Genomic DNA, 27944 nt, shown 5'->3' on the forward strand with positions numbered 1-27944 from the left:
CAAAGTTATTAGACATAGAATTTTCAAAAGTCCCATAGAGAAAAAATCCTAACTATATATACCTACTGGCTATCGCCAGTAGGTAATATATATATATATATATATATATATATATATATATATATATATATATATATATATATATATATATATATATATATATATATATATATATATATATATGTCCATTCTGATGCCTATTCCTTCGCCTCTTGTAACGGCGGCCCTGGCGGGGTGGCGGCCCGTTAATCTACAAAGTAGTCTACATTTTCAAATATGAAAAAGAAAAAGGGGCGCAAATTTCATCAAGCCTGTGATTTAATTTATGGCAAAATTAAGCCTTGGTCACATGTCAGTGTACATTAATCATTGTAGCACATAATTACCTGTGATCCACCATCACTATGAAGGTAGAACTATACATGGCAAGATGTTTTACTTCATTTTGGCTGCCATCTTTGAACGTGAGCGTTAACATGTTAAAGCAATATTTTTGCTATTGATAATCATTCAATTTCAAGCTTTCTATACATTTTTCAAATGCCCTTAACTGCATGTTTGTACATAATACAATTTTCAAAAGTTGTGCCCCAGTGGGCACTTACATCACTTTCATTTATCATTCCAAATCATGCCCCAGTGGACTATATTCATACAGTGACGATCTAACAACTGCATCTCCGCTATTCGGTAGCTACCACAAGATATTTGACCTTTCTTCATTTCTTGCTGCCCTGCATGACCTACAAAAAATAAAACCAATTTTAGGTCCTCATATTACGTAAAATTAAAACCATTTTTGTAAACTTCCTTTCCTAGAAATTCAGATCGGAATTTAAAATTCAATTATACAACAACAATATATCACATTTCTCACCCCAAATGTACAGACAATTCTTCATCTCTATTCAACCCATTGGGAAACATATTTTCTAATTTAATGATAAATTTAGATTCCAGTCTGAGCAACCGTTGAACCCTGTTACCCCCTTTCTCTAGTACCGGTATTCTGTCAAGGACACAGAATTTCAACAGACTTGTATTGTTACTGTGATTTTCTTTAAAGTGATTTGCCACTGGATTTTGTTTGTCTTCATTGGTGATAGCACGTAAATGCTCCAATATAAGTTTTTTTGCTTTGTGTATAGTACTACCAATGTAGTATGGGCCTTCTAGACATGGGCATTCTAGACAGTAGTCTGAGTTACAGGTTAAATGTTTACCAATCTTATATGCTGGTTTCCTCTGAGATATTTTGACCTCTTTTTCGATTGATACTGTATCTACAAGCCTTACACGTGTTACAAGTAAAAAACCCTAGAATGGTACTTTTCATTTGTTTTTCCTGTAGGGTGCTGCTGCAAAGGACATCCTTTAGTGACACACACCTTTTGAAAGTAACTTGTGCATCCTCACCCACCGATTTCACCAATATCTCATCTGTCTGTAGGACATCCCAACATTTGTTGAGACTCATTTTGATGTCCCATGCCTCAGTACTGAATTCTGTTATAAACTTAACCGGTTGTTCTTCTATGTTTTTGACTTTTTTTCTCAACAAATCTTCTCTCTTGATGTTACAAACTTTGTTACATGCCTGTTCAATCACCTTTCTATAATATCCTCTTTCAGTCTATCTCTTCCTCATTTCTATTATTTCTTTCTTGAAACTGTCTTCCCGACTGCTGATCCTTCTTGCGCAAAGTAATTCCCCATAAGGAATACTTTCAATCAGAGTCTTAGGATGGCAGCTGGCTGCATGTAAAAAAGAGTTTTCTGTGTTTTTTTGCAAAACAGTTTGCTTTCTAATTTATCATTGCACACTTTCAGTTTAATATCAAGAAGTCCTATCCCTGTGGGACTTATCTGACTCGTAAACTGTAAATTCAAGTCATTGCATTCAATAGATTCACCATAGTATCCGCCTCCTCTTTTGTTCCTTTCCAAATGCAGAATATATCATTGATGTATCTGACCCAGAGGACCACATGGTCCCTGAACAGCCCGATGTTGTTGACTATTTGTTCCTCCCAGTATCCCAGGTATAGACCTGCGAAACTGGAAGCAAAGCAAATACCCATGGCGGTCTCCTGGGTCTGTCTGTAAATGGCATTATTAAAGGTGAAGAAATTGTTAGTTAGACATATGTAGATCATATTCAGAATCATCTCTGTATGTAGCAGATACGACACCGAACGTGACCTAAGAAATTGTCTACAGGCATTTATCCCTAGTTCTTGGAGTATACACGTATATAGACTATTAACATCTAAAGTCATTAGCAGAACATTATTTTCCCAAACAATTCCATCAATTCGACACAAGAAATCCCTAGTATATTGTATGTAAGAGGGCAAAATAATAACATGTATTCTTAAAAAGTGTTCAATATACTTTGTTCTCTAACATATTTTCCTCAGAGTAAACTATTGGTCTACCTGGTGGGTTGGAGCTATTCTTGTGCAACATGGGGAGCATATATAAAGCTGGTAGGTTAGGAAAGAAACATTTGAGGTATACATATTCATTGTCATCAATGAGAAGCCCACCTTTCCATTCCTTCAATTCATTTCTTTACAACTCCATACTGTGGTTGTACTTCTGTCTGTTCAATGTTTTATGGCTGTTGATATTGCTAAGCTGTCGCGTACCTTCGGCCCGATACATTTCAATTGGCCACACCACCACATTCCCACCTTTAGCAGACTTTTTGATGACTACTGATCTGTTGTTTTTCAAACCCTCAAGTGCTTCTCTCTGTGTCATACTGAGGTTACCATATTTGACTTTACACCTTATATCAATCTTCTTCAATTCATTTACCATACTCTTTTGGAATATCTCTATTGCATCATTGGTGATCTTGGGTGTAAAAATTGACCTAGGTTTAAATCGGCTTTCACTTGGTAGATCTATTGCCAGATCATCGTTCCGCAGATTAAAAGCTTGACTGCTTCGCAAATTCCGCCACGGTGCTGGAATTCTAATCAGTGAACGCGGTTTGAGCGTCCGCCTCCGTCCTACCCACACGCCCACCGTCATGTGGGACGGCCAGGGGCCGTCTGAAGCATCGAAGCTGTTAAGAATGGGGTTGTCACTTCAACCCCTCCTCTCCCTCTAGATCTCCCATGGTGTGTAACACATCAATATCCTCAATTGCAAGGATTAAGGGTTTATCTTTGGCAGTCCGTGCTTGCATAATCTTTGTAGCATACCACTTTTTAAGTTTTAGTTTTCTGGTAAACTGGAACAAATCAATTCTGCTTTCAGTGTAATTGAAAGGTGTAGTGGGACAAAAGGATAGACCTAATGATAAAACATCATACTCTGCTTCTGATAAATTGCAGTCTGAAAGATTTACCTCAGTTAGTTTTTCATTCATTTTGACACTGTTTTGTCTCTTGAGTTCATTCCCATGAAGCTATCCAAGTTACCTTGTGTCTTTGTGCCTCTTTTGGCTCCTCCTCTCCCTCTGCATCCTCAACCTCTGTTTCCTGTAGGATTCTGAATTCCTTTGTTGGCTTGTCTTCCCTATGCCAAAAGGTTGAATTCTTTAAAAATTTTCAATTTTACTCCTTAGACTTCAGATAGGATAGACGCATCCCTTTCACTTGCATCACTTTTGTTGGGATCTGGGACTCCTCCTACTGCTCCTGCCATAGTTTGTTTCTCTTCTCTATTTATTATGACTGGTGTAGGTGTCGTTATCATAGTAGTTTGTTGCTTTCTCAAAATTGGTCCAACTTCCGATCAAAAGTAAGTATTTGTCCTTTCTCGAAATCCAGCTGCTCTCTATAGAACTTCCTCTGTTTTTTGTCTTTAATTTCTTCCTAGCGAGATATCATATAGAGTCCTCTCCACAGTCCATCATGGAGCATTGTAGCACTTTCTGTGTTCAGTTCTTGGTTCCAGTTCGTGCCCTCAGTTACCGAAGTGTAATGTGCACCCTCTACTCCAAACACTCAGTACATGTTCATACCCCCCAGGCCTCGTAACTCAGAGTGCCCCTGCACTAAGCACATGTCCAATTTACCCTTCCCCGGGAGCATCCTCCCCTTCTTCTACCCATTGATCCCTCCAATTCCCCTGTGCCCTCCTCCTCCACTGCCCGTTGTGCAAGGAGATAGGTAATTAATGGTCCCCAAATGTCCTTGGGCCGGGATTTGATTGGGAGCATTTCTGCATATGCGTGAAGTTGTTCTTGCCACATTGTTAGGTTGTGATCCAGCTTTTGAATTTCAGTGCCCGCTTCCCTCCCCCATCTACATGCCACCTGCCGTTTGGCCCGAAAGATCCCCATTGCCAGGAATTTCTTATGCACTGTCTTCACTACTTCATGTAGGCCCAGAAGAGCTAAAAGAGGGCACGGTTCTATCTGCCCTCCAATCAGATCAGACATTCCTGCAAACACTGGTCGCTACCCTCGGGCAGTGCCACGCTAGGTGCATGAAGTCCGCTTCCTCTCTCCCACAGGGATCACATCTATCGTCCGCCCTGAGATGGAATCTGTGTAGCTTGGCCGGAGTGTGATATAGTCTGTGAAGAAACTTATAGTGTATCAGCCTTAGTCTGTTGTTGATGGTGATTGCTTCTGTCTGCGTGCAACAGATCTCCCATTGGTCATCTGTTAAAGGCGTGTCAAGATCCCTTTCCCATTCCACTCTAGCTCGCAAGGTCTGAGGGGGAGGTTTTTTCCTGACCTGCCTATATAGCTGTGATATAACATGTTTAGGGGACTCTGATTGTAGTATCATATGTAATGGTGGAAAAATGTCCGGTTCTGTGGGGAATGCCGGCGTGATGTCTTTCAAGCTTTGCCTAAGCCGAGTATACATAAAAGTGTCCATGAATGTAGGCATTACATCTCCAAATTGCTGTTCCTGAGTGTGATACTGTCCCTCCGTGTACAGATCCCCCCAAGTGTTGTAATGCAATTTGTCTAGCATCCTGCGGCACAACCCCTCATGCGTGATTTGTAATATAGGGTTCCGAGTTAGCTTGATCCTCGGGGAGTACATCATTGGCACGTCTAGTTGCTTTGCCATCCACTGCCATGCTCTTACCGTGCAGTCCACTGTTGACGGGTCTCTCCCCCTCTCCTTCACCCATGCGAAGAAGTAGTTCTCTGGAGGTATCGGGCCATATACCCATCTTCACCTGCTAGGTGAGCCTTAAAGGGGTGGGGGGTGGACCCAGTATACAGCAAAGTGTGCCTGCACACAATAGTAGTATTGCTCACAATTGGGCACTTCGTAGCCGCACTGGTGGTATGGCAGCATCATAGTGGCCAGATTGAGTCTCGCCTGTTTACCACCCCATGTGAATCTGACTAGTTGTGTTCTAAGTGTATTAAAAAGTTTCTCCCTGAGTAGTAGGGAATATTAATAAATAAATACAGAAACTTCGGCAGAATCGTAATTTTGATTAGGGATATCCTGCCCGCCATCGACAGGGGCAGCTTTATCCATTTGGAAACATTATCAGTTATTTTATCTATGGCTACTCCATGGTTGGCTTGCATTAGTTCTTCTTTATCCCAGGTGATATGAATCCCCAAATATTTGAAGCTCTCTGCCTCTCACATCAGGGGGTAGTCTAGTTGGTGTTGGACAGTCTTTCCCGTTAAGGGGAATACTGCAGATTTGTTCCAGTTAATTTGCACTCCCGAGATAGCCTCATATTTAGTGATTTCCCTTAATATTGGGTTTAGACTTTCCTGGGTGTTTTTTATGTAGAGGGTGATGTAGTCTGCGTAAAGGGAAACTAGGAGCTGTCGAGACAGATATATCAGCCTCTAGGTGCTGCCTCAATTTCACTGCTAACGGTTCTATAGCGAGCGCAAATAAAATTGGGGACAGCGGGCACCAATGTCTCGTGCCCCTCGATATGGTAAAACTGACAGACCTGTTCCCATTCAGCAGTACTATGGCCCGAGGGTGTTGATATAGAAGCTGCACCCATCCGAGGAAGACTGGCGAGATGCCTATGTACTTCAGGGTTTCCATCAAGTAGTCTCACTCCAGAGAGTCTAACGCCTTGGTGGCATCCAAAAAGACCTCCATCCCTGAGCACTCAGGGTCGATATCTTGCATTACCGCCATCAGGGTTCTCAGGTTATGAGACGTGGCACGGTTTGGGATAAATCCCACCAAGCATCCATTAGCAAGTTAAGACGGGTAGCCAGCACCTTTGCTAATATTTTGGTGTCGCAGTTGAGCAATGAGGGGGGCCGGTATGAATCACAAGAGCTTGGGTCCTTTCCAGGCTTTAAGTCAAAAGAGAAAATCCCTTTGGGCAAATAAACACAGAATATCTAGTTCTTGCGGACCAAACATAAGACAAACAATATATAACACATAAACACAAATACACATAGGAAGCAATGAGAACAGAATTAAAATTAAGTGAAAACACTCAAGTAAAATTAATCTAAACAATTTATTGGTATACACTATATTGGTTTAAAAAGTTAAAAAATGGGAAACATGGAAAACCGGAAAACATATACACTTAATCAGTAAAATATTCCAGTAAACAAAAGGAGGTACAGGTTGAGGACTAAATTCAGACAGTGATACTGAAATGTCCTCTCTTTCTTGACCATGTATTGCTCCTTTGTGCGTCGACGCGTTTCGGTGGTGAGTACACAGTTAAACCACCTTCATCAGGACAGAAGAGATAATTGTTTCCCATAAACTCTAAAAATTTAAAACAGAACCAGTCTTTAGTTGGAGTCAGTTATTTGTAATAACATATTAAGGTTCAAGATTTGAAAATATAGTGTAAACAAATATTACTACCCTAGCAAAAATTCTTTCAACAATGCCTCCATAAACAGACATACACATGACAGATTACATATCAGATTACATCAAAAATACGAAATAGTTCCAATTCAACACTAAATGATTAAAATTCGACACTGTGTGCATTGCATCTCATCATTCCACATTCCATAGGTAATACATATGCAGCATCATTGTTAGGTGTTATAGGGTGTTTTTGAAATATCACCACAAACTGACAATTTTCAATTCTCACTTCCAGTTTGTAAAAAAGTCAACACTTAATAATTAAAACTTGACATTGTGTATACATTGCATTTCATACTACCACATTTCATAGATACTTAATATGCAGCATCAATATTTGGTATTATCGGATGTTTCTAAAAGATCACCATAGACTCACAGTTCTCAATTCCAGTTTGTACACCCCACTTAGGTATAGACAAGAGAGGTGGGAGATAGGGTCTTGTTGGTATAACAAGACCCTATCTCCCACCTCTCTTGTCTATACCTAAGTGGGGTGATATGTAATCTGTCATGTGTATGTCTGTTTATGGAGGCATTGTTGAAAGAATTTTTGCTAGGGTAGTAATATTTGTTTACACTATATTTTCAAATCTTGAACCTTAATATGTTATTACAAATAACTGACTCCAACTAAAGACTGGTTCTGTTTTAAATTTTTAGAGTTTATGGGAAACAATTATCTCTTCTGTCCTGATGAAGGTGGTTTAACTGTGTACTCACCACCGAAACGCGTCGACGCACAAAGGAGCAATACATGGTCAAGAAAGAGAGGACATTTCAGTATCACTGTCTGAATTTAGTCCTCAACCTGTACCTCCTTTTGTTTACTGGAATATTTTACTGATTAAGTGTATATGTTTTCCGGTTTTCCATGTTTCCCATTTTTTAACTTTTTAAACCAATATAGTGTATACCAATAAATTGTTTAGATTAATTTTACTTGAGTGTTTTCACTTAATTTTAATTCTGTTCTCATTGCTTCCTATGTGTATTTGTGTTTATGTGTTATATATTGTTTGTCTTATGTTTGGTCCGCAAGAACTAGATATTCTGTGTTTATTTGCCCAAAGGGATTTTCTCTTTTGACTTATAGTCGTTACGGAACCCCTTCCCTTTGGTTTCGGGGTCCCTCTCTCTTTTATTAGAGTCCTTTCCAGGCTTTAGCAGGGAAATTATCTGGGCTTCCCTCATGGTTGTGGGTAGTCTACCTTCCTCCAGTGCGTCATAATACACTGCCTTCAAAATAGGGGCTAGGATCCAAACGTATGTTTGGTAGAATTCTGCTGGCAATCCGTCTGTGCCTGGTGGGCGTCCCGTATTCATTCCCATGATTGCTTGCCTAATTTCATCTATTTCGAGATCCAGCCCTAGAAATTTTTGCTGTGTTGTACCAAGCCACGCAAGGGACGTATCCTCAAAATATTGCGGTAGATCAAGAGGAGCAACCCTCTGAGAGGTATAGAGTGTTTTATAATACTCGACAAAGGTGTCCATCTGCTCTTTTAAGTTTCTATGTGTTTGGTCCTGTGCATCTTGTATTTCGGTTACATAGTTCATAAATTTAGGGGGTTGTACAGCATTTGCCAGTACTTTTCCTGGGCTGCCTCCTTCTCTGTAGACCTGTGCCAGTTGAGATTTTCCCCTGAACCTACCTTCCCTATCTGCCAACTCTTCGTATTCTGTCATTTTGGCTCGCATTCTAGCCCGCATGTCATCCCCGCCCTCCCCGATGCCAGCTCTCTCTCGAGATGTTTAAGCTCCCCTTCCAGCCCGCGCAGGTCTTTAAGGATGCCTCCTCCCTTAGAGATGCACCATCCTCGTGCAGTGACATTGAAAACCTCCCATACCGTAGTGAGACTTGATACAGAGCCCGCATTCCTCTCAAAGAAATCCTGGATCTCCTGTTCAATTTCCACTTTAGAAACTGCATCTTGCAGGTGCAGGGGGTTAAGTCGCCAACTAATAAACGGGGTCTGAGTGTCCGGAGTCTTCAAAGTCGCAACTACAGGCGAATGGTCGGAGTAGGTGCGGGCTAGATGCTCAATTCTTTCCAGCCAATGTGCCATACCCACCGACACTATAAGATAGTTTAGTCTTGGTCAGGTTGAGTGTACTGCTGAGTGGTGTGTCCCCTCCTTCCGGGTGGGATGTTTATACTTCCACGCATCTAATAGGTAATTGGTGTCTATGATGTCCTTGAGAGTGCGGTGCGAGTTGGTGTAATGTATGGTCGAGGCACGGGATCTATCAGTCTGTGGGTCTACTATGGTAATAAAGTCCCCCCATATAGCATAAGTTGTGCCTATTTCTTGGATTTTGCTCCATAGCGTGAGTAGAGCATGTGTGTCGTCCATGTTGGGTCCGTAGTAACTAACAAGTGTAACCTCTTGAAAGTTCAGCCTCCCCCAGAGCAGGCAGTATCTACCTTCACTATCTGTGTCCAAGCCTCGTAGCACGAACTGCAGTCCCTGCTTAACCAGTATACCTTCTCCTCTGGAGTAGCCCGAGTACGACGCCAGACACTGGTGAGATGCCTACTTCCCCACAAACCGGGTCATTTTCTTTGGGTCTAAATGTGTTTCTTGCAGGAAGGCGATCTTGACATGGTGCCTGTCTAAATATCCAAGCACCTGCCATCGCTTCCTTGGGTTATTCAACCCCCTTACATTCCATGTCAATACTGTTAACTCACTGCCTTCTTTCGTGCTATCTGCCATTACCTTCGATCTTTTCCTATAGTGTGTACGATTCCCTCAACTGCGGTGCACTTCGCTACAGCACACAACATCCCCTCCCTTCCCCTACTCCCCCCTCCCACTCCGGCTCCCCCAACTTGCCAGGCATGTTTATCCTCCCTCCACAAGAACTACTAACACCCCCCAATCTCCCCAAGTTCCCCAGGTTTAGTTCAAAGGGGATCGTCATCATACGGGAGTCACTAGGGGCTCACACCTGCCCTCTTCCCTCCACAATTTCACCCACCTGAGGTTCTGCTCGGTAAAGCAGTGGGGTAGAGGTGAGTGACCGGGCAAAATAAATCACGGTACAGATAACATTAATATACCTCACCAATATGAAGAAGTCCATAGGCATGCTGAGTGCCGTGTTGTCAGGTATATGCTGGTGGCAGTCAAGTTCTTCAGTCTGGGTTTGCCATTGGCTATAGGGATCTGAACCCCCTTCTCACCTCAGCATTTTGGGATGCATCCCTGTGAGTCTTTTGAAGAAAATCTTTCACTTGTTGAAGGTTGCTGAAAAAATGTTGCTTCCCATCGTGTGTTACGCGCAGTTTTGCAGTGTACATCATGGCATTCGGCATGTTCTGTGTCACCAGTTTTTTCTTCACCGCGGTGAATTTACGGCGGGCCTCCTGTATGTCTGTGTGAAGTCAGGAAAAAATGCCAGCGTGGTGTTTTCGTATCTCACTGGTTGCTTCTCCCGAGCCAAACGCAGCACCGCGTCCCTATCTCTATAGTTAAGAAAGCAAACTATGATAGGACGCAGCATCGCTCACGGTGGTGGCCGCGCCGCAAGCGATCTATGCGCCCTCTCCACAATCATGTGCCCTGAGAAGGCGTCTCTGCCAAACAGGTCAATGATCAGCATCTCCATGAAGTCCTCCATTTTGCCAGTGTTGGTGGTGTAGTGTAGTTCCTATTTTCCCAATAGGCTCTGCGCATTGGAATAACATAAACTGCAGTGTAGACGTAGGACTGAGGTCAACTAGGTCTCTGCTGACTATGTTAAACTTAATTTAGGTTTGCGCCAACTAGCTCAGAGGTCACTGGAAACTTTCTTGAATGAATAGGGAGGGACAACCTCCCGTGGCTCAGACAAGAAGGGATTCAGTTTCCGACAACCGCATAAACATGACAACTTTGCTCCCTCAAAATAAGAGTATATCTCTAGAGTCGTGTGAAAACGATAGACAGCTATTTCATTCAGTCAGCAGTGCATACTTAGTTTCACCAGAGTGCAGAGAAATAGAGAGACGAGCGTTTTCAATAAAAAGGTGTTATTTATTGAGCAGTCTTCTTTCTCATGCAAGAGAAATGAATTGCCACAATTGCAATACTTAAAGTAAAGTAAAGTGCGTACAGTAAAAGTAGTACTATGAAATAATACTGTAAAAGCATTGATATGGTTTCTTAGCCATATGATACTTTAAAATGGATAAAATATATACATACGTAAATACATTGACTAACGTACTCAACTGGTGCTTCTAACTAAGCCTACCCCGGTGTACCTGACCTAAGCCTAATACATGGGAAGGGATGAGTAAGTAGCAGTTTAAGTTAAGTTAGTTAAGATTATTTTGCCAATAATCTGCATCAAGAATTCTCTTAAGGGTTTAGTCAGCTCCGTACCTTGGTAATAGAATGTTGGAGGTCTGGTATCTCTTTCCTCAGGACTCGATATTCCAGCAACCCCCAAGGGTAGGCTGGAAACACCGAAGCTGGATTTACTCAGCTGGAGAAAAAGACAGCGTCTCTCCCAGTGCGTCAAACAGGAGGGGCGGCTTCCATGGGCACTCGCATCAGCTGGGCTCTCGAGCAAGTGGATGGCCCCTCTGCTCCAAACCACTGTGTCTTTGCTTAAGGCAACTGTTGGTATTTTATACCTGGAAGGTGCCGGGTTTGACGTAAGGTTGGACATAAGACGTCAATAAGAACTAACAGTTCTTTCTGGACTTCAGGAGTTCTTGTTCAAATAAAAAAAAAGCAGGGGGGTTTTCCCAGGCTGCTAGAGGCTTGGTTTGTTTAAAGAACGTGTTGTGCTTTCTAGGAGTCGATGGAAGTAGCCGTGCTGTGCTTTGGATTGCATGGGCTATTACTGAATATGAATCTGATTCTTATTCCTTTATCAGGATATTATTGATTATAACCTCACAAGGGCATAAATCGGGAATATAGAATTAGGGTCCTAGATATGAACACGACAGTGGATTCGGCCAGGCCCAAAACGCGGACGTTGTTTTGTCTAGAGCGCGCCTCCAAGTCCTCAATTTGTCCGAGATTAATTTAAGCAATTTGTCCATCTGGAGGACTTCCTCCCTGTTTGCTACCACCCCATCTTCTAGCTCTGACACCCTAGACTCCGCTTCTTTGATTCGTTAGTCATGTTGATTTAGCTTATTTACCACTGAGTCCATTCTGGCTTTCATGGTGTCCATTTTCGCGTCAATGGACGTGAGGCTTTGTTTCATCCCTATCAGCAGTGCCTTCCAGTCCTCTTCCTGATGTTCAGGTGAGTCCAAGTCCATCCTCTCTGCTGATTTTGAACTTGGCGGTCTACGGGAGTCAAACTACAATTTAGCTTGCTTAACGTCAGTGCACCCCATGATGGCTGCCCCATGCGTGCTTGAAACAGTATATAGGGTGAAGATTCACTGCAGCTCCTTGGTTATAGGTACTCCTTCTCGCTGGCGTGTAAGTCTAGTTCTCCGTGGGTTCAGCGCCAGGCCCCACGGATCGCTAACGCTTTTTGTGTGTGTCCCAAGGTTCAGGCGTCAGCATGTGGCACCTCTGATGTTTAGTCTCTCTTGCTGGCTCCCGCAAGCCCTGCGCCTCAGTCTAGCCCGTAGCCTGTTAACTGTTTGTGCTATTGTGTGTCCGGGGGGGGGCTGAGTCTGGTGGGGCAGCATTTCACAATCCTGCGGGTATGCTAGCTTCCCACGCAGTGCACACCCTCCTCGTTGTTGAATCTTTTCGTTTGGACCTTAAGCTATGCACTTTCAGTCTCTTCTGGCCAGGTGCGTTGCCTACTCATGGTGCAGTGGTCATGCGGTGGGCAGCGAGGTTTAAATGTGCTCCACTTGTGCAGTATGGTCTCGTGTTTGGCCTCACCTGCAGGCACTAGGTCCTCCACCGCAGCCCCGCTGTGTTTCCTCTGTGCGCGGCATCGGTTAAAATATGGCGATGCCTGTGGTGGAGGTGGTAACTGCAGGCTCCCCTTGCGGGTGTACACTGTCACGGTGCCCCTAATGTACAACGTCACCTGCTAGCTCCCACAAGCACTTCGCCTCAGTTCAGCTTACAGCCTATTAACTATTTACGATGTTGTGAGTCCAGGAGGGCCTGCTGCCAGGGGGCAGTGTTCCACAACCCTGCACTTATTTCAGCTTTCTTCTCAGTGCGCACCTTCCACGTTGTTGGGTCACTTCGTGTGGGCCCCAAGCTATCGACTTACAGTCTCTTCTGCCCAGATGGCTGCGTTTACTTAATTGTGTCTTCTCCTTTGCTAGTTGCACTTCCCACTTATGCCTCAGTGTTCGTGTGGTGGGTAGCGAGAGTTAATTGCACTCCGCTCGTGGAGTTCGCTCTCTTGTTTGGCCCCGCATGCAGGCACCAGGCCCCCTGTCGCAGTCCCGCTATGCACGGCGTCGCTTAGAAAATGGCCTCCACCGTAACTGTAATGGCGGTGATTGCAGCAGGCTCCCCTCGTGGATTTACCCTGGCGCTGTGTCTCTCACAGGGTGATGGCGGGGGGATAAGCACCTCGCACAGAGTGCTGCCATCTCCTCATCCCAGTAGCGCACCCCTCATCCGGTCTTGCTGTTGGGGAATATCCTGTCCCCGCCTGTTACTTCGGTGCCTCACTCTGTGTGTCACTGTGGTGGTTCTGAGCTCAGCCGCTATTTCTTGGCCGCCGCTCACCCCTTTCCTCCGCTACTGCCTGTTGTGGCGTACCTCTATGGCACAGTACCTGCGTCTCAGGTCGGAGCCCCCTTGCCTCGTATTCCCGCCACAGGCCCCGGCAGCCGTGGCTTTTCCTAACGTCCAAGGCCAGCTCACCGCCCCAGCCGTTCGTCACTGCTTCTCACTTAGCTATTGCTTGGTTGCGTTCACTGCACTGGAGCAGGCTCACCTTCTCAGAAGCGTGCTATGGCATGCCTGATGCTGCCCGCACTTCAGTTAGGCTTTTGTTGGGCTTTATTTTCACTTCAGGATGGGTATTAAATGTATTTTAACGCCCGGTCTGGCGGGAGCCTCACTAATGCGCGGCCATCACGGCTGTGCGCCCTCTAGCTCCCTCTACTTTGTGGATATATATATATATATATATATATATATATATATATATATATATATATATATATATATATATATATATATATATATATATATAAATATATTAGAACAAATAACCATCAGCGCTCTCTCAGAATGAAGATAAACCAGTCCAAAGAATATGGGGCAGCCGAAACGCGCAATAAACAACTCTGGTACATTTACTTTGGACTGGTTTGTCTTCATTATGAGAGGGCGCTGATGGTGGTTTGTTCTAAAGAGTTATGTTGCCAGTATGCTCTGCCAGCATGCGCAACACTCTCCACGGGTCCCATAATCTGGAAGGATCGACGAGTGTAAAAAAAGAAATATATTTATATAATAAAAAAAACAATGTCACTACAAAAACAAAGGTTTCTGGTACGTTATGGTTAGAAATTTGCATTTAAAAAACCTGAGAAATTCACAGAAAAAAACATAGGTTTCAGGGACGTTATAGTTAGTGGACATTTCTCTCGTACAAACCATAGAAATTCCCTTGTTATAGTTAGTTCAGCTAACTATAACTCGAACCCCCGCAATGCACTGCTGATGACATCACATATTACATCATTAATGACATGGTCAGTGACATCACTGAAGACGTCACTGATGACATCTCAAATGGCATCACTGATGATCACATCACTGATGACATCATCCACATGTAAATCTGATCCACCTCCTCACACTCTAATATAACCTGCAATACACCCAGTGTAAAATACAGGCTGCCATTTTCCACATGCACGCGTTTCAGCTTACAAGGAGGGAACTACAACTCTACATGTTGCAGGTCTTCCCTGTAGTGATCTCCTGATCACAGGTCTAGTTGTCAGCATGCCACAGCCACTCCCTCACGACTGGTTTACACCCATACCACACCCATGCAGCACAGGCTTCAGAGGACATGTGACCCTCCCAATAAAAAGAGCCGGGCGCACGTGCTCGATGCCATTTCCACTCTCTATCTGGGTGTATCCGTGTGCCTATTATGTTGGTGGCAGCCGAGGCACTTTGGTCGACATCAGCCTCCCACAACGTGGCGATGACTTGAGGTGCACAGAGTTGGTGGCAGCGGAAGCACTTTGCCGGTCTCTGGCCTCCTGCCACATGACGATGACTTGAGGTGCACAGAGTTGGTGGCAGCCGAGGCATTTTGGCTGACACAGGCCTCCCGCCACGTGGCAATGACTTGAGCTGTACTGAGTTAGTGCCACCAGAGCAGAGCAGGTGTGGAGCCTACAATGATGCGTAGGACTCGATACATCATTCTGCCAGACCCAATCTGAGTTGAGAGCTCGGCTGTACTGCGTGTATGCCAAAGGCAGCTGGCTGTACAGGCATGTCTCCTCAGCGAGGTGCAGCAGAATGCGCTGGGGGCCTGTGCCGCGGAACCCAGCTCCAAATCAGAAGGTTGCTCCGGCAAGTGGTGGGCCCTCTTGAAGACACGCTGGTGGCGGCAGGTGAGCATTGAGGTCTGGGTGTGCAGCGTCGGGCAGTCATCGCTGGGCCGAGGATTGGTCTGGGGACCAGGGCTGGGATGTTTGCGAAAGATGTAGGAATCAAGCACACTGCCTGAGAAGTTTGCGACAACATTAGTGTACAGTCCCCGGTGGTTCCGTTTTGCCTGCACATTGATGGAATGCATGTGGTTTCTGTTGCGGTGATTGTGTTCAGTGTCGCCAAGGGGCACAACTAGTACATGTGTGTAGTCAATTGCCCCCAACACATGTAGGAAGCCTGCAATGGCGTGGTTCCCTTGCTTGGTCTCTCTGTTCCTACGCAGTGTGGGTGAAGTGAACATGCAGGTGTATCAAGCTGAAACAAATCGTGATGCTTGCAGGTATGATAAATCCTACATAATTAGACCTTAACAGAAGTTTGTGTGGTTGAAACGTTCCTTTTGTGTCCTACGAAGGTTATGACCACACAAACTTCTGTTACTGTCATTTTGTGCAGGATTGATCATACCTGTAAGCATTCCGGTTTGTCCAAGTGCAATACATTGTACCATATTATGTTAGTGACCATACTAACGCTTGACCATTATCCTAATTCATCCAACAGGTTTCTGAATACGGAGATTTCAGATTCCCAGGTCGATCTACAGTTATTTCGATCCACAGGTTGATGTTCCCCATTGGCAATTGCACTCGTTGTTTGATGTTTTTGTGTTCTTAATTCATGTTTTTCTAATGAAGTACTGTTTTTCCATTACTGTTGACTACTAGACTTCATGACCTGACGCACCCCCATTTCAGTGACTACAATCTTGGATCAGGAGCACAGAGGCGTCAAGCAACAGCTACGATTATGGTTGGTTGTGCAGGAATTCTACGAATTAGGACGTGCAGGTGGTGCGGATACAAGAGCCCTACGTTGCTTTTTTAGACATGCATCCAAGACGTGTGAGAACGTTTAATAGGGCGGGCTGTGAGACTCCTTCGACTCTCGCTGTAAGTTGGAAGGTACCAGAGACCAACAGGTACAACAAAGCCAGCCGCATTGTCTGCAGAAGGATGTTGATTGTCTGCTGTGTTGGTACCATCAGCCTGTGGGCAATGTGGGTGTGCGGACCAACTTGAGAATGGGGTGATATTTATTTTGCCACTTTTGCTGCACTAAAGTGCCGATAACTCGGTGATAAGTCCCCACTGTTGGGTTATAGGGTAACTCTAAAATGAGCCCTTGTGTTTATTAGGACTTTGTTGTAGCTGCATGTGATTCACAAGAAAAAAGATGAAAAAACAAGAAAAGTTGGCAGTATACAAACACCCTGACCCCCTAGGCCTGCTCAGGGGATCCCACAAAAAGCCCAAGGGCCCAAAATTTATTACAATTTTTTTTTTAAGTGGCTGGGTGCACAAATCCGATTGCAATTTTTTTTAAAACAATGGTAAGTGTTCTCAAGGACTTCTCGCCGTGCAGCAATTTTCCAGTGATAGCTTCCACAAAAACCATCGCCACAAATGAGAGCGACAACTAACTACTGATATGCAGAGTAGGCGTTCCCGTGCAAAAAACCACGAAAACACCACTTCCCGAACAACCAGCCAAATCTGTGATGCGATCCAAAATAGGCGTTAAGCCAAGTTAGCAGTAAGAATTTAACATCTGCCTTTTACTGGTGTAAAGAAGGACGACTACCAACAGTATGAAATTGAGCTCATTCCAGAGCCACATCTGAAGACCAACACATGTCATAGAGCTACTGATCATCGAGCTCCGAGACCCAAGAAGGCCACAACACCCACCGCCGCCACCCCAGGACCTTCCTCCCTGGACCACCCCCCTACTACCACAGCGCAGAACAGGACAGCGAACCTTCTGAAAATGGCATGGCCCTCAGCCACACAATAGCTGAATGTTGGGAGAGGTGGGAACCAAGTATGTGTGAAAGAGGTAAGTCACCCATCAATAACAATGCACACAATGCCAAGTGTAGCGATGATGTGCTGGATAGACCTCACTATGCAGAGCACAGTCCTCTCCATGTGTAAAAATACTGCTGGTGCTTATAGTGTTGTGGACAGTGCACGCCACCATGTTACCTCAGGCAGTGGGGAAGATCTCGGTCATGTAGCTGTGTCGCCCCCCCTATAAGCGGAAGCGGAGTTGACTGGTCCAATGTACGCCACTCCAGTGTAGGAGTATGAATAAATAGGCTGGGGCTCTGGGTGTGATTCACTTCTGGGAAGGCCAACCATTCTGCCAGAGCAGCGGCCCTCACCCTGCCACAAGGCCGCCAGCGTGACTGCCGGCCTCCTTGACACAGGCCCCCTGTGAACTCAGCGGCACAGCACCGCAGAGTTATGTCTGTACAGACTACTGCCTTCGATGTACACTGCGGACAGCAGGGCTCACAATTTAGATTGAGTTGAGTTGTGATTGCAAATGACGCAGTCCAGTAGGCAACAGATATTGCTAGGAGCACGTATCATCGCAGGCTGCACACACACTGAATGCTTCTGGTGCCACTAACTGTGCAGCTCAACTTAAAGCCACGTGGCTGAAGGCCCTTGCTGACTGCTGCCTCTGGCCTACACTGCAGATAGCAAGGTTCACAATTCAGATTGGGTTGCGATTGCAGGTGACGCAGTCCAGTAGGAAACAGACATTGCACCCAGTGCGGCTCGCCCGGACCACGCATCATCGCTGGCTGCGGAACACGCTGAGAGCTTCAGGTGCAACTAACTATGTTTGCCGGGCCCTTGCTGACCACTGCCTCCGGCCTACACTGCGATCAGCCGGGCTGACAATTCAGATAGAGTCAGGATTGCAGATGAAGCAGCCCAGTAGGCAACAGACATTGCTATCAGTGCGGCCCACCCAGATCATGCATCTCATCGCTGGCTGTGCACACGTTGAATGCTTCCGGTACCACTAACTCTGTGCAGCTCAAGTCAACGCTGGCTGTGGGCCCCTGCTGACCGCTGCCTCTGGCTTACACTGCAGTCAGCGTGGTGTTAATTAGTACTGATACAAATTGTGTAAGAGACTATAATCATTTAAGAAGACCAAATGCTCCCAATCTGTGCAGTTTAAGTCAATGCCACGTGCTGTGGGCCCTTGCTGACAGCTGCCTCCGGCACACACTTGGTCAGCAGAGCTCACAATTAAAATTCAGTCTTGATTCATTAATTTCAAAGTCCAGTAGGCAACTAACTATAACGTCCCCGAAACCCACATAGTTTGACAATGTATTCCATACATATGTCATCTTTTGTTCCATACGCCTACACTGCGGTCAGCAGGGCTCACAATTCGAATTCAGTCTTGATTTATTAATTGCAGAGTGAATTGTACTCTATGTCCTCGGATTTTGTCAAGAGGACGTGACAAAAAGCATTCCTCGATGTCTATGCTGACTACTGCCTTCCATCTACACTGTGGACAGCAGGGCTCACAATTCAGATTGAGTCGCAATTGCAGATGACACACCATGCATCATCGCTGGCTGCGCACATGCTGAGTGCTTCTGATGCCACTACCTCAGTGCACCACAATTCAACACCACATGGTTGTGGGCCCTTGCTGACCACTGCCTCCGGCCTATACTGGGGTCAGAAGGGCATACATATTCAATCCTGTCCTGCAAGGACATGCCATCATCGCTGGCTGGGCATACTCTGAGCTCTTCAGGTGGCACTAACTCTGTGCATCACAACTCATGGACCCTTTATGATTGACTTTTGTGATGTAGACACCGGTGCAAATATTTCACCTCAGGCAGCAGGAATATTCCAAAGGGACATTAACAATTTCTTCACATGAGCATGCTCATCTCTGGTGCCCCTACCTCCGTGCACCACAAGTCATGGACCCTTTACGATACAATCTTTTGTGTGTGATTTAAGATCTGGTGCCCCTACCTTAGGGCACCACAAGTCATGGACCCTTTATGTTTGAATCTCTGTGAGTGATCCGATGATCACTGTTGTAGTTGTTGCCAGCATCAACCATTCCTTAGAGGCTGGCTTATACTCACTGCACACGCATCCAGCACAGGCATCACTGGACATGAGACATAGGTAATAAAAAGGGGCCTGGCGCACGTGCCAGTAGCCAGTTCCACTATCTAACTGTGTCTGTGTGTTCAATATGTATGCATGATGCCCCTGGGTCCTACCACATTACATTGTGGTTTTGACTGTGCACGCAACCATGTTACCTCTGGCAGTGGGGAAGACCTTGGTTATGTAACTTCGTCTGGGTGACTCTATGAGTACATGGGTACAGACTGGGTGATTAGAATACTGCAAGGAGAGTGTATGGTGAATTTATAAGTGCTTGGGGATTGGCGGAGTGATTGGATAAGTACATATGTTGGCGGAGCTCCCCAAGCACGAGCTTGGCTCTAATTGGCTGCCAACCAGTGGCAACCCCGGCGGAGCATCAGGATTGCAAACCAAGTCTTGGGAGAGCCGACACTATGCACGGAGCGTGAGTAGCCACTGCGCCTGTTCCTGAGGTACCCGCCTTCTTTGCTACAGGATCCCCACAGCCTTTGCTCTAGTACCCTGGGTTCCCGCCCACTAAAATCTGGGCCATTGACTAGTGGGAATACCACACTGATGCCTGCAAAACGGAGTCCAGGGGCTTGGAATTCTCATTGTGATATACTGCATTAGGAATTCTGACTGTTGGATCCCCGTAGTCCCTTCCACTGGATCCCCTAAAGCGAGCTGCTTCGTCCGTAGAGCACTGGTAATAAAAGGCCTAGAATCCTGTCTACAAGATATTCCCAGCCCCTCAGCTGGATCATTGACATATGGCGGATAGAATCTATGGAATTCTGTAAGAGTAAGCAGAGTCGGCAAAGCTGGCATACACAAGTCAGGGGCGCAACTAGAGCCAAATTTCGGAGGAGGCTGATAACATTTTTGGGGAGGATCTAATTCTTCCAGTCATAGGCAGAGTGGAGATGCAGGGGCTCTAAGAAGGTGTGAAAATACAACAAAGCCTCATTAACAGGTAAATGCTCTTTTAAAGACCTGTGAAGTACTGGGGTGCCATGCTGAAAGCCGCGCACCCAGTGTGTTCACAGTAGGGGGCTGTGCTGAGATCCACGCACCCAACGCATTCACAGTCTGGGCGCCACGTTAGGATCGCCACTCCAAACTTTAAAAAAGGTTCACTTCCATTAATTTATATTCGGCCCGAGGACCCCATTCCCCAGAGAACGCCCAATTCTTGAATGTTTTTATGAATCATTAGGAACATGCGGTCCCCCTTCCCTTGTCCATTCCTGGCCCCGGGAACCATATTCCCCGGTGCCTGGCCTCTTCGTTGGGGACCGTGGGGGAAGCCCCAATACCCCCACGGTCCCGCCAGCTCCCCACCTCCTGTGGGAATCAGCATTGCTTTTGGGCAAGGGGAACCGCTAACATACAGCTCCCCTTGCTTTGCTTCATTGAAGCGAGACCAGGATTTCCTTCTCTCGCTTCAATGAAGCTCAGCAGGGTTTGCTTGGACAGGGTGGGAGACATGCTTCCACCCTGTCATAGCAAACAATAATGTCCGGGGGTGGGCTCCCAGGGACATTGCAGGAGCCGGCCCTGGGGGTTGGCGGTCCCCAGGGCCATCAAGGGCTCCAGGAGGGGTGCTGCATGGCCCCCTTCCTCTATTTTCAAAGCCCCAGGAAGGTGGGGGTCTCCAGGACTTTGGGGGGCCTGCAAGGCCCCCCAATAATTACAAAATAAGCCTCGGGTTGTGGTGGTCTCCGGGGCAGCCGGAGGGCCGTGTGCCCTCCCGCATCTAATTTACATAGCCCCGGGGAGGTGGTGTTCCTCAGGGCTGTGGAGGCCCGCAGGCCCCCGCAATATAATTATAGGATTGTCCCCGGAACCTGGCCCACCCGGGGGCTCATTTAAATAAAGTGGGGTAGCCACGCTTCATTTAAAGAGAAAAATAAATATGTCCGGATTCGTGCACCCAGCGCGCATTCGGATGTTTAAAAAAATAATATTAATAATTTTGGGCCTGATGGTCCTAGTGGGACTCCTGAGCAGGCCTCGGTGGTCAGGGTGTTTCTACCCTGCCCCCTTTTCTTCTTTTTGAATCTTTTTTCAACTGTTTCCTTGTGACTCGAGTCTATTGAGTCACAAGATGGCTGCCAATTATTTCTGGTTTGGAGTGTTAGCAGTCAATCACAGTGAAGCTTATGGTCGTGGCAGCCAATCACAGTGAATCGCATGGTCGGGACCGTGCGCAAACCCACTGCTGCCCCAGATATCAAACTTTTATTTTTTTAATTACTCAGCAACTACTAAACGGATTTAAACCATTTAAAAAAAAAGGTTGCTTTCTGAACTAATCTCTACCTTTTTGCCAAATTTGGTGCAATTCCGTTCAGCAGTTTAGGCTGAAGCCTGTAATAAACGTAGAGAAAACAATTTTTGGGACACCCCTTTTTTCTCAGACCCTGCTTGACAAATCACCCCCAAACTTTCAGGATAGCTACTGACCTTGATAGACCTTTTGTTTGGAGAATTTTGCGAAGATTTGTCAAACCACGCCAAAGTTATTAGCAAATCAAAAAATGTTTTTCCTATGGAAAATAGGTTCTAACTATAACTACATACTGGTGACCGCCAGTAGGTAATATATATATCTGCGCACTACATTTACCAAGAGGCTTTGCAGCCACGCCCACCAAGGCAGGTGATTTAATTAAGAGTGCATGAGCAGCCGCGCTGTTTAAAGACTACGCCACTGAAGAAAGGTGATTCCTGAAAGGCGTCTGGCAGTGATTTTATGGATGTGTGTGCCTCCAGAAGGGGCTTGCTGGAAAACCTTCATTAAAGAAAAGTGAGCAATATTTTCCTTCGTGTGGCCTCACCTAATGGGATCCTGTCAGTGTTGGATATATATATATATATATAAATATCGTACATCCAGGAGGGTCCTGCCGGGATCGGCTCCCTCGTCAGGTGGCGCGAGAGGACGGCAAACCCAGGCCGTCAAATTCTGAGTCAAAATTCCACAATTTGCTTCAAAGGAAGCGCGCACTCAGGGGTTTAGATCTTTGCCAAAAGTTTATTCCAAGGTAACGCTATGCAATTCGCCAACGGGCTTGATCACACGATGATCAAGCCCATTGGCAAAACACGTAGCGTTACCTTGGAATAAACTTTTTGCAAAGATCTAAACCCCTGAGTGCGCGTTGCTTTGAAGAAAATTGTTGAATTTTTATATATATATATATATATTTATATTTTTTTTCATAGTAATACGTTTAAAATAATAAAACATATTTGTATATATAGATATGTAGATATATATTTATAAACATAACCATATGTACACACACACATAAAAAATACATATATATATATATACAAGTGTGTGTGTATATATATATATATATATATATATATATATATATATATATATATATATATATATATATATGTGTGTGTGTGTGTGTGTTTGTGTGTTTATATAAGTATATATAGTATTAAATGCTAGTGGAAATTATTTAATTTACATCATATTAAACTTAGATATATAAATATTTACATTTACTTCTGTACTTATTATTTTAAAAAGTTAATAATGCTGTATAATTTTGGATGGTGATAGGGTCAAAATATGTTTTTGCAATATTTTCGTACTTACTATTAAAAGTATGGGATCATGATATTGTGGTAGGCAATTTCATTGACGCAATATTTTTGTCCTCTTCGCTTAATATGACAAACAAAACTCATCTTCTAAGTCCTCGCCTCCATCAGGACAATAAGCCTTGCAATCAGGTTGTTTAGTTGTAACTATTCAGCTACCTCAGGGATGTGTCTTTTGCCAAGAATGTACTGCTGCTGTAGATAGCAGAATCTGGATTCCACTATTTGTGAGACAAAACATATGTGGAAATTCATGTCTTTCTTTCTGCATACAGTCACACTTATTCATTAGTAATCCTTCCCTGCGAATTCCTGGAGAATGCCTTTGACTGAGTTTGGTATTCTTGATGACACAGCCAAAACTCCTTATAAAATATCTCACAGCAAAATGACGGTCACCGAATATGATGTATTTTCCTACTCACGTCTACGTGTTCGGTGTGTGTAAGTGGGGCCAATTGTATGTAGACCTTATCAACATCGCCTATTGCATTTGAGAAAGAGGCAATAATATAGAAAGTCGACTTACTCTTTGCATCTAAGTATATTGAATACAATCTACTCATTGACCTTTGTTGATCCATATGTTAAGGAATACCCAGTTGCCCTGGACAGAGAACCAAGGAAAGCCCCTCCCCCTGCAATGAGCAAAGTCTGTTTTTAAACGATCCACATGAAAGCGGATTCAAGATGTAAATGAGCCTGTAATAAAACTGTCCAGCTCCCTTGCCTGTGAGGCTGCAGATGTACAGTTGTGCAGTTCAAGCGGACCTACAAGTGTTGCATCACGGTCAAAGCAACCTTGATGCTAATAGGCAGTAGTTTGGCTGACACATCTGCATGCTTGCATGCTTGTCAAGATGTGCACCTCTCCTTAGGAAATGCATACAGTTTAGTATGTGAATATTCACCTAGCCTCGCTACTTCTCGATATTATCTTCTTGAATACTTCGCTTTCCTGTTTTGAATTAGAATATCCCTTCTGTGCTGTTCATTGCAAACCTTAACAATCGTTAATTAATTATTAACAAAATCCTTTGTTCATAGGTCCTACCATTTACAATGCATAGGCTCATTAATTTGCTACTACAAAAAGAAGGACTTCGATGCCCCAGAAGACAATTCAACCGTACTCCAAAGAGCAGAAGAAGGCAGCGAACGACCACCCATCCAGTAAAACATCATACAGTTGCCTCCTATCATTGCTGAACTTTTTGTCTGTTGAAGAAAGTGATTAGATATTGTCAAGGAAAGAAAATGCATGTATTGTTTGCATCTGACAAAGAAAGCACAACAAACTGGTTCTCGGCCGACATTTTGTTATATATATTGGTCGAAATCATGTCCAATATTAGCATTTTCTTTCTCGTACAATCTGCGCAAATGCCATGTTTTCTTAGAAGAAACATACCGTCCGTGCTTAACAGAATTCTCTTAAGAAGGTGCATATTAGTTTCAAAAAAATCAAAAAGAGAATATGATTGAGCCCCAAGTGCAACAGGGAAATTGCCTTTTCTTATTCCAAGCACCACTAAGTGAATATATGCCTCAAACCACATGTTTGTAATTTCCTTAAAAACATGATTTGGGAGTTATTGTGCTAAATATTCTGATTTTGCGGTGGAAATGATTAATGAAGTGCAGACTAAAGTGGCCTACATCTGTTTGTGAATAGTGTGAGCTCGCTCAAACAAGAGCGTGCCTTTATTGAACAATTTGGATACTTGGCGCACATGCAGTTAACAGCCATCTGTTTCCAATGTACTGTGCGTGTTTTTGCATAAAAGCAGTGTTATCAGCTCACGACATCGCCCACGGTAATTATATAATGCTATATTTTCATTAGAATGGAAATGATCAATTCGTTCTTAATTGCTTTACAAATAAAATAAATCCTGTTGTAGCCCAGCAGAATCCTTTTCTCTACCTACATAACGTTTAGATGAATGTATTGAAAACCGAAGTGTGGTTTATCTCAATTTGTAACTGGGTGAATTAATGGTTGCTGACAAGTCACTATACCACATACTATCCATTCACAGAACGAATACAAATTTGAATTCACTTAACACTGCCATTGACACAGTTAATAGAGCTGGCTTATTTGAAGTGTATGTGTACTTTTGCTGTATTTTGTTGTAAAAACTGTGCGTTGTTTTTTTTTAATTAATTGGAAGTAGGAGCCGATACCACAGACAGGCTAAGCACCCCTAGACAAAACTACACACATACTAACTTCATACATGGACCAATATATAGACATATATGCAGGTATCTGATTATTGGACGGATGAATTAATAGAAGATTGTTGAAAGTCAGAAGGTGAAGTCAGTGTTGTAACAATCAGTGGGTAGCTGGATGTGGGTGCTTAGCAGGATGAATGCACTTAAGGGTGAGCATGGATTTTGTGTATTGGTAAATGGATGGGCTTGGTTGTTGGTGTGTAGATACATGCCTGGGTGGATGAAATGTATACGTGTAATAAAATGGGTGGGTGGACGGTGAATGATTATGGGTGGATGGAGAGATGGGTAAAAAGGTTTTCTTTTTTACTCCTGTCACTCCTCAAAACAATCACTTGATCTGTCAATTGTTTTTTGTTTTTGTGTGAGAGTAATACACAGAAGGATTCTAATATGCAGCTGTAGTGAATGTCTATTTCCCCACATATCATAAATCTTGCACTTAGGCTGTACCTGTTGCACCAATATAGCATTATGTCCCCCCTTTACTGGCTACAGTGTTAATAGAGTTCACTAATATACATGATAATTAATTTAGTTGCTGATTATGCACTGATAAATGTAAAATGTAATGCTCAAATGACACGCTTTTGAAATGTGCTGAATTGCAGTAGGTAGTCATGGTTATCAGTATAGGCCATAGAAACACTAAAACGCTAATTTCTTTAACTAAAATCAGATCTAATTCTGGTGAAATATGAACAACATGAATTAGAAGCATGACCTCAAAATGACATGCTTCGAAATGTTCATCATAACTTCAGAATGTTCCAGTTTATTAACGGTATTAATTTATAAGCAACAGTTAATTCTTAAATGTCAAGATAAATAAGATAGCTATGTATTATAAGCAATAATTATTGTTCCTATTAAATGGAATGCATTACATAACAAGGATTTCGTCTCTTAGTATAGTTAATTGCTGCAGTGAAACAAAATGTGATGTAGAAGGCTACCTGTGCTCAAATGCCCATGGGAACTAAAGCTTATGGTTCCAGAATGTTTGCAGCTAACTTTGTGATAACTTTGCAAGCCGCGTGCATTTTTTGTGAGAACAGAGGAGGTGAACTTGCTCAGTGATGAGAGATGCCACTTGATTGTTCCATGGATGCAGGAGCCCTATACAATGTCTGAAATATGTATTGATGTCTTTTATATAAGTGTATGTTCCTAGGTAGAATGGTCACTGCTTTTTCCTTTCCCTATCTCCCCCTTATTAGACCTTTGACAGTTGCAGTTGCTGCTGCTGTTTTCCTTTTGTCCTCTTATTCCCATGTCATTTTGACAGATTGTTACTGCACCGTATGCTGTTTTATTTTGAATTTACTGAAACTTGTCTGAGTTTCATGAACTACTCTTTATGGGAGGTTCTGCTGCGTTAATTTTGCTTTGAGCTTTATGCTCCTCTAATCTCACTCTTTTCCTTTTGAGTCCGAACTCTTCGTGGGTTCCACAAATCTAAATTATGAACCTGATCTTTAGTATAGGCAATTAGTACTTTTATGGAAAGCTTAAATTAGTAGTTGATGTTTGAGTCTAACCATTCTTTTTGATGAGATTTCTTTACACTTATTTGGTTTACGGACTAATCAAAATAAAAATGATAAAATTAAGGTAATAAAAATAAAGGTTTAAAAAAATGTATCTACACTCTCATCATCAACTGAACTTAAAACTATTCCTGTAATTAAAGTTTATGATGCCTGGTTTGCTCTTTGACTGGGAAAGTGAAAATGCTAGCCCTCAAACCACTTAATCTCACAATTTTTGTGAATACAAACAGCCCTGAGGAGAATCTGAGCTCTGACTCAGATTCGAAACGCGTTGGCAAATAACAGCAAATTAGGCATCCTTGGCTTAACATTTTCATGTTATTGATTCACTAATTTCAACTGCTGAATCTGAAATTTATTTTCTTGTTGCCTCTTTTGTTGTTGGACCCAGATTGGGCGTCATAATAATTTGATTCTCCACAAAGAATTATTATTTGTGGTTGTTTAAACTGATATTCTTTTTCAAAAGGAGCTTGTATATATAGTATGTATAGATTTTGTTGATTACTTGTATATATGTCAGTTGTTATAGTGGTATGAAAGTTGTATGCATGTGAGCTGTAAATAGTGTAAATGTTTATATTTTTGTGCCTTTTCTCACCTGAAAAAATGTTCCTATAAAAAAGACTCAAAATTCATGAAAAGGGTAAAATAAATTCACCCATACAAACAAAATATTTGTGTCTGTTTGTATTCACAAAAATTGTGAGATTAAGTGGTTTGAGGGCTAGCATTTTCACTTTCCCAGTTTGTATAAGGTCCAGCTGCCCCTCTGTCCCAGGACCAAACTCCGTTTTGTTTACAAATGGTTTGCTCTTTGAGTCACAATACAATATTCAAAGATCCATCACCGGAGGAGAGAAAGGTTCTGAGAAGACAGAAAAAGATTCATTTTTTTGGAGACAGTTTTCTGGTACCATAGTATGTTTTAATGTCATGAGCAAAGAGCTACAAATAGTTACCCAGGATTAGTATAAAATGCATGAATCCTGACATCCAATGCCTGGTGTTTGAGGAGCTGACAAGGTGTGATTTTCAAAGGTGGTTGCTGTTTTGGTGGAGTGAGTATTTTGAGTAATTCAACATATATTGTAATTGTGTTTAATGTTATAATATTGCATTAGGAGTTAAAGGATTGATGAATAGGTATAT

This window comes from Lissotriton vulgaris, chromosome 8, assembly GCF_964263255.1.
Source record: "Lissotriton vulgaris chromosome 8, aLisVul1.2, whole genome shotgun sequence".
In the NCBI taxonomy this organism is placed as follows: Eukaryota; Metazoa; Chordata; class Amphibia; order Caudata; family Salamandridae; genus Lissotriton; species Lissotriton vulgaris.